This window comes from Thalia democratica, chromosome 2 (assembly GCF_965202585.1).
Source record: "Thalia democratica chromosome 2, ktThaDemo2.hap1.1, whole genome shotgun sequence".
NCBI lineage: Eukaryota > Metazoa > Chordata > Thaliacea > Salpida > Salpidae > Thalia > Thalia democratica.
Window position 1 is genome coordinate 87,596,155 of NC_139166.1, and position 8,859 is coordinate 87,605,013.

At 24.2% G+C, this 8,859-nt stretch overlaps 1 pseudogene; it reads right to left on the reverse strand.

Moving 5' to 3' along the window:
* Window positions 1-247: 247 nt before the first annotated feature.
* Window positions 248-847, reverse strand: LOC145829076 (smad nuclear-interacting protein 1 pseudogene; annotated as a pseudogene).
* Window positions 848-8,859: the final 8,012 nt, after the last annotated feature.

Consider the following 8,859-nt stretch of genomic DNA (forward strand, 5'->3'; position numbering starts at 1 on the left):
ATTAAATAGATTTTATTAAAACAAATATTACATATATTTTGTAATTTGAAATAAATTAAGTTTATTTACATAAAAGACAGAAGTTTGCTGTAAATTTACACTTTTATTAAAATCACTATTAAACAAATACTGCGTCATTTAGTAGTAGTCAATAGGACATAAAAATTTAAAAACATATACAAATACTCTAATTTATGAAAAATCATCAATAACAACAGTTTAATTTATTTACTACATCATTAAAACTTTAGTCACCATTTATAACAATATATTCCTTTTGTGATAGACCGAATTTTAGGTTATCTTTTTCCTTTAGTTCGTAGTATCTTCTCGGTTTAATTTTGTTCCCATTCAGAAAAGTTCCATTTGTGCTGTTGAGGTCGAATATATAAGGCAGTACGACCTTTTTCTCAACACCGCGTATTTTTCTATTTACTGCTCTGTATTGGAATACGGAGTGTTGCTGGCTTATTGATGGGTGATGAATTGGAATATCGCAGATTCTTGAATTGCTTCCCATCAAAAACGCGCTTTGTCGGTGCATGTGAAGAGGTTTAAAATGTTCATCATTTCTGAAAACGTACAACCTCCATTTTGTCTTAGACATTGAGGCCTCCGGAGGCTCGTTGTAATTTATAACGACGCCTTTGTAAGTATTGGTGTCAGCAGTGAGGTTTCCACTTAACCCTAGGTTTGGATTTTCTCTCTTAACAAGTCTCTTGATATCTGAGCGAGGGATCTTCTTTACTGTTGATGATGATAGATTTAACCCTGCTTTTCTTTGAAGTCGCTTGTGAGGACTTCTTTTTTCGGTCGACTTCACTGTTGTTTGTCTTGCGCGTGTCATTGTGAAATGATTAATTTTACAAGATTATCAAGTTTATGTGCTGAAAATGTTTAAATTTACGGACTTTGACGAAGTTGCCCACTAGTGGCGCAAAAGATAAACTTATTTTATTTTCAGGGACCATAACTCTTCTTAAGTTTTAGAGATAAAAAATTTCATAGCATCGATGTGATATTGGAATATGCTTTATTGGAAATTTATTAGAAACTAGCAATATATTTTTCTTATCAAGACATAAAATTTAAACTCTTAATCATGAATCACGTTCATTTGTTTTGTCAACTATTATAATTAGATAAATATGTGACTATTTCTATATGAGTGTAGCAATTGTGTTTTAAATCCGGAACAGATCAAGTAATAAAAAAAAAAAGAATTTTATGAACATGTAATAAGTGTTAGTTTGTTTTAAGTTAAACTGTCATGCTCGAGTAGATATGTGGCGATAATCTCATATGAACTTGGAAAATATGTTTCGGAATAATTCTTTTATGTTACATAATGTTTTTTAAAAAACATATTTTTTTATTTTTATTTTTCAGCACCTGCTATTTTTAACAGATAAAATCACTTTCGCCCTTTACAATAATCAATTGCTACAAGAAAATTTCATGCCACGTCTAGTTAGCAAAAAGCAATGCTAAAAATACGCAAAATACTATCAGTTGTAGTAGTAAAAAAAAATATTTATAAAATTTTTCTGGATGTCATCTCCTTAATTTTTTTTATTAGTCTTATTGTAATATTTAGAAAACTAATAGGTTTAAAGATAAACATAAGTTTTATTTCCAAAAAGTTTACTTTTAATCCGTATGATTTTCAAATTTAATATATCATTGCAATTTTAAATAAGATAAAAACTAATAATATGTATTACTATCACTTGACAAAAGTTTTATTCTTGAAATACATCCCTACATAGTACAAAAATCAAAAATAAAGCTTCGTAATACATTAGATTAGTATTATGTTTGTTTACAAGCTTAAAAATTTAAAGTTGGCTATCAATTACAATTTTTTTTTTGTGTATGTGTCAACCACTTGGTTTCGCAAAATATAATTCAGATAGTTTTAACAGTTTTTTAAAACTCCTAATCCATTAAGCCACACAAAATAATCGATAACCGAAAGGTTCCTTTGTACACCAGATCCTTAGACCAAACTTTTTAAGCGCTTTTTCTATCGTTCAATAAACTTTATATTAAAAATTGTATCAGAAAAAAATGAAAGAGCTATATTTATATATATTTTAATATTTTATCAAATTCTTTTTGATAGAAAAAGTTTGTTTGTAAATGTTTTTCTGCTCCTAAGATGTTTTTTATAAATAAGTGTCAAGTGTTGGTTTTGATCTTAAAAACTACAGCATAATTTTAATCAATTTCTAATATCATTAAGACCCTGCATAATTTATTTAATTTTTGAAATAAAAAACTATTTGTGAATTTTACTTCTTGATTAGAACTTATACCATGATGAATTACGTATTGAGTTGTATGTAAATATAATAAATGATTGAATAAATTTTTAAAACACTGATGTACAAAAATTAGAAGGTAGAACAACACAGTAATTAACAACACTCTACTGAATCAATTCATTTTAACTAAAGTTTTATAAAAATATTGTAAGATTTTTAGAAAGTTAATATCAATAAAAATTTTACTGGTTTGACTATTTCATAATTTCGAAAAAAATTAAAACTATCCTGAGCGTATGGTAACTTTGCATGTAAATTTAATTTAATTTCAAAATAAAATAATCAAAAAAACAAATTAAAGCATTAATTACATATTTTAGTTTAAAACTAACAACTGAATTTTTTTTTTTTTGTTAAAATATATTTTTACCTTCATAAAGTTTGAGGGAGTCCACCTTGTATTTTAAATGCTGGTTTAAAAGAGTTTTATTTCAGCTATCATCCATTTATAAGTGCTTGAGAAATTAAAATAAAACTTTGAGATATAATTGATCAAAGTTTGTGTGCTTTTGAAATTCCTAATAGAAGGCGCAAACTAAAAACCCAAAAAAAAAAACACTATTTTACTAAAAGTTCTGAACTCCTACTTTTTATGAACAATCTTCTTAAAATTTTTCACTAAAAGTTATAAAGTAATATATAATGTGACTAAATGCAGAAATTATTTTAAACTTAAAAAGCTAAAATGTTGTTTTAAAAATTGTCTTTCTTTAAAATATTTTATAAAAACTTTATATTTTAAATAGTTCTAAAATCAAAACAATCATTGTGTTTTTAACTAAAAAAGATAAATTTTCTGGAAGTTTAAGGTTTATAACTAAAAAATGGAAGAAAAAAAAAGTTTTCAGTTTTTCTATAAATTTCCAAGAAATATAATAAGGAATAAATTGCAGTCATTTCGTTTGTATAGGAGTTTTTGTAGAAAAGTATCTATAACCAAAAAATAATTTTAAATTTTAGGTTTTATAAAAACTGACTTATAGTATGGTTTTTTAAAATAAACAAGTTTTATATTTCCGAAAATAAAACAAGCAAGATTGTTTAATCTAGTACATATCTAACTTCTATCTAATTGCATAACCATACTACTAGAATTAATTTCATTTGTCCAAATATTTTCAAGTACTTTAGTTGTCTAAAGACTTTTTTTATTAAAGACTTTTTTCTAAACAGATCATGATTGCCACACACTAAACCTAGTTTGATTGTATTATTTATTGATTTAAAAAACCGTTTTTTTTTTTTTGCAAAAATTACTCATGCACGTAATACAAGTTGTGCACTTTGAAATTTTTAACCGAGGTGTTAACTTGTTATCTACTGTTATGGAATAAAATAACATGGTACATTAAGAATTTTCTTTGTATATGCTTATGTCATAAGCTATGTAGAGAAGAGTAAATCTAAAGTTTAATTGTTAAATATATATGTAGAGAATTTTAAAACTATATACTGTTTTTAGAAACAAAAATTTTACCTATTAAAATATAACATATTTATTTACTTGTTGCATTTTCGGAATTTTCATTTAGAAATAAATAGAACCTTAAAAAATTATATTAAAATCTACATAAATAATGTTTTAATTTTAAAAACGTTTCGTTTATTACAGATTTGTATTTTTGAGTAGCATAAAAAATCACCTATAGTATGTTTGAGTAAAATGACTTAAAAGTGTTATTTAGCGTTTTGTATTCAAAGTTGAAAAGTATTGTTACCATTGCAATTGCATTTCTTCTCATTTTTGAAAATTTCTAATGAATCTTTATCAACGTAGATTTTTTTTAACAACTGATAGCTACCTTCGTTTAGTCGCTATAAAATGGTTTTTTTAATTTTAAAATAAATAAAAAACTGATAAAAGAAAATTACGTAAAAATTGTGTAAATAAAACATTTAAAAAAATTTATTAACTAACTAAAAAGTGCAAAAACAACTGTACTAAAGAGTTTCACTTACATAACTATATATCACATATCATAAATATAATTTTCTGCAAAAAATATATTTTCAAATATTAAAACTTTAGTTTTTGATTTGTTCTAATATGTATTGGTGTAGTGGGTTATGGACAAGGTTATACATTTATAAAAACAGTAAACTAATAATTTCTATTGAATGTCACTTTAAAAGAAGATAAAGCGATTTTATAAAACATTCGTATAGTTATTCAATTGAGACATAACAAATGAGATTGTCAGTAGATTTTTACTACTTTGTTAAAAAATGTTTTGATTTAGCCAATAATTTAAACTAAAATGAACTCTCTGAATTATTCCAAAAATTTGTAAAAAACAAATATGTTTTTGTATATTTCTATAAGTAAGAATTACAGTATAACAACTTTAGTTTATAATAATTAAAAGTTAATATTAATTAAAGTTAAGATATATCTAAATTTTAAAAAAGAATTAAATTATTACTCTTTTAAGAATTCTAGCAAATTTAGTTTACAAATAAAAAAGTAATCGTTTCAAACTTATTTTTTATTATTTCTGCCTTAATATGTGCAGAGAGTTAGATTTAATTCGCTTTAGTTTTTATACAAAGTTATTAATGCAAATTAATGTAGCATAAAAGCATAAAATTAGTAGTTAGCTTTGAGGTAAAATGTTTCTGAAGTTTAGCTTGTTTAAGTTATTTATAAACTTTTATACTAATTAGTTTGTATACTGATGATCAATCTTCATCTAAACTTTCATAAGGTTAACTAATAACTAATATTTTCTGTCTAGTATCAACTTTCTAAATTAATGCTAAAATTGACTATGTATCTTTTTCTCAAAAAAAAAACATGCATTTACAAAAAAGCTACAAAATTATGAATTTTATTCAAGTATTCTTACAGGAAAACTGCATAACATAAAACCTAGTAATATTACTTTACAAGAGCTATTTCTTATGCCGGTTTGTACCAGCTCTAAACTTGACCTAACTGTTGATTCAATTTACTTATAAAGATATAAGATTATATAATATTTTTTAAAAAGGTGGTTATTTTTATAACCAACCTAAGTCATTAAAAATGTTTAAATATCGATCTAAAACAAAATAAAAAAACTGCAAATTATAAATAGTATATATAAATATTTTTTGATCCTAAACTGTCACGTTAAAAATAGTACTGAAATATTAAAAACACAATTTTTATTAAGCTAGTTAATATTTTTTTAAAGATATTTTTCAAACAGAACATGTGTTTTACTATATGGAATTTGATAATATACAAAATAAACAATCTATAGCTATCTTTTTTTTCACATAAATTAAAGAAACTTATCTTAAAAATTAAAAGATGGTTTGCTATGTATCATAAATTTTCAATTCAAATTTCCGTACTAGAGTAATCAGGATTATTATTAAAGCTGTTTTATTTTGTTATGTAAAATTATTGCTCTATATTGATATATAAAGTGTGAAGTACTTGAAGCTAAATGCAAGTTCTGCATTATAGCAACAAATATTATACTAGTTTATCAAATGCTTAATTAAACACAAAATACTTCGTGCGTTTCAAATAAATAAAGTAAGGTAAAAAGAAGCTCAGGTAAAACGTACCAATAAAAAAAAATAGTTAAGGATTTTATTTATTAATATCTGATATATGATTTATATTATAATCAAAATCTGCTTAATTTCGTTTTTTTTATTTTGCTTCATATACTGTATTAAGGTAAGTTATAGTAAAAATTTTTTTAAAAGAAACTTCAAGTTTGTTGGTCTTTATTAATCAACTTAACATCAAGTTAGAAAACGTTTTATAACGTAACAGTTTATATTAAATAAATGCTTGCTATAAATTTAAAATTATTTGATTGCAGTAAATAATGTTGTTTGTAAGCACAGTATTTGCAAATTTTTAGCTGGTAAAATCAGTATTAAAAATCCAATTTAAAATAATTTGTTTTAAAATGTTTTTTATGTAAATACAAGCTCAATATATTTTGTAAATTTGAGTATACAAACAATAAAATTAAATAAGTAGCTAGTAAAAAACTGTTTAAAATTGGCTTAATATGTTGCTTAAAGTTCATTACGAATTATTTTATATAAATTGTTTGATTAAACCAGGGGTCGGCAAACAGCGGCCCGCGGGCCAATTGCGGCCCGCAGGCACGTTATTTTTTTGAATGGAATGCGGCCCGCGAAAGAAAATTTTGTGGCCCGCGGGCATGTAAAAGTGGCCCGCAGAGCAAAAATATATTTCAAGTAATTTTTTTTCGGTAATTCGATTTAATTTGTTTAGTTTGGTTTTACGTCTCTGTATAACATTTAAAAATTATTAGAAGAAGTTACTACTTTAGTTTAAAAATGTGAAAAAGACAGACTAGCATTTTAACAGGATGTTTTTCTGAGTTTCAAAATAACTTCTATTTTACAACAGCAAGTAATTATCTGAAAAAAGAGTGCTTGAATTTAATAAGTTAGTTATATTATACCTATTTATCAACTAAACTAAATGCAAATGTTTTCCATTTTGTACAAAATTAATGCACAGTAATTAACTAAAGTGTCATTTCTTTATAGCTTAGATATTCTTTCCAATATTTTTTATACCTAAGTTTCTTTTATATAATTTTTATTTGTAAATGTTTTGTTTTAGTGTAAAAACATTTAAAATAACATAGTAATAAGAAAAAAAGGTTTATTTAAGTTTTGTATTGACACATTTTAATTTTTTAGAAGGAAGTTTTCTTTGCACTTGAACTAATTTAAATGCACACCAACTTAAAAAAATGCTCATATTTTAAACCACTTTTTATAAAATACTTTAGTTAGTTTAAGTTTAGTTTATGCATAGTTTTCTAAGTTTGTTTTTTCTACATGTAATATCTAAATTTTTACAGACACAATTAAAACAATATATTTGACACAAACTATTAAAGTTTTTGTTAGGTATACATTTTCATTTTTCAAACATTGATTTTGTCAAACTAAGTTAACTTTTATGCTTTGCATATCAATACACACATTTTCTGTTTTTTAGAACTACCTATTTAATATAAACTAGACTTAGGGATAGTTTATAAACATTGACACACACTCAGACTATCACTATTTGAAGACTTCAAATCTCAGGCCAACTAAGTCATTTTATAAGTTTTTGGCTAAAATTGTTTTTTGTATACAAAAATATTAGGAATGTTTTTGTTAATTAAGGTTGGCTTTTTTGCTTAAAAGAGTGGCAAATTAAACTTATAATGTAAATGTTACTCAACCCAAAGTGTTAGTTTCAGTTATAATATATGTTATAATATATCAAGTTTAAGCTTTGAACTTGAAAATTTATGCTTAAAAATTTTGGAAAAAAAATTGAATTTGAGAATTTTTGAAAAAGCCTGGAGTTTCAAACAATTTTTACATGTAAAGTAGTGAAATTTCGATTTGACACAAAAAATTTAGCAAATAAACATTTCTTTATTTAAAAATATACTAAAGTAGCTAAACAGTGTTTTTTAATATTGATATACTTTATAAGAGACTTTTTAGACTTTAATAGACTAAAATAATTTAGACTAAAAATTTAATTTAATAATTTAGACTAAAAATAAAAAAAGTAGGAATCGTACTTCTAAAAACTTTTGGTGCATTGAACCTTTACTTGTAAAATTTCACCGATTGTTGTGCTTCGTGTTTGAACTAAACCAAGAAATTATACTAAAGTGTCAAAGCTAAAAATCTTTAAAAAACATCTCTAATAAAATTCTCAGATGAGAAATAGTTTTTCTATCAGTGCTCTCATCTTAACATATTGATTAAAGTCATAATTTGATTTATGCGACTTTATAACCTTAATGCATTTCCTAAATAGGATTTTTTGTTGTCACTGATAAAATAAACAAAAATTTTTTATTACTGCCAACAAAAATTCTTTAAAAAAGTTTTCAATTATAAACGGTATCTCAGTATTAATAAAAAATTTTGCTATTTTATAACTTGCCTTAACAACTTTTTTCTGATAATTCTGTAGTTACTGAAGATAATCATGTGCTTTGTTGGAACTGACTTTGGTGATTTGTTTTTTTATCGTTTCTCGCAATAACTCCTAACTAACGTTTTTTTTTTTGTTGCTCGTCTTTTATTTTACAACTAAAATTTTTAAATTCTTATTGCAGATAAAGAATTGCTGTAATGCTTAATAAATAAGAGGTTTTTCTCTTCGCTAATGACTAAATTAAGTTTTATACTTTTGTTAAAAATGTTTAAAAAAGTTAATTGTCCATTCAAGCTGACTTATATTTTTTTGGCATGTAATTTGTTTACTGTTAATAAGTTTTGTTATTTCTTTATGTTGTGAACTTTGTTTTAACTGGGTTGCTACACAAGCAGGCTATTTTAAAAGCTTGAAAACTTAGATGTGTGTGAAACTTTTATTTTAAACACTTTAAATAAATCTTAGAATTCCCAGAATAGTCTTTATGACTGTAGGGTAGTTTACTAATTGTAGTTTTTTATTTATTTTTTACACTTTGTGTACTTTTTAATGATGATGATATTTTTACTAGGTACTTAAGCTTGATTTACAACGATT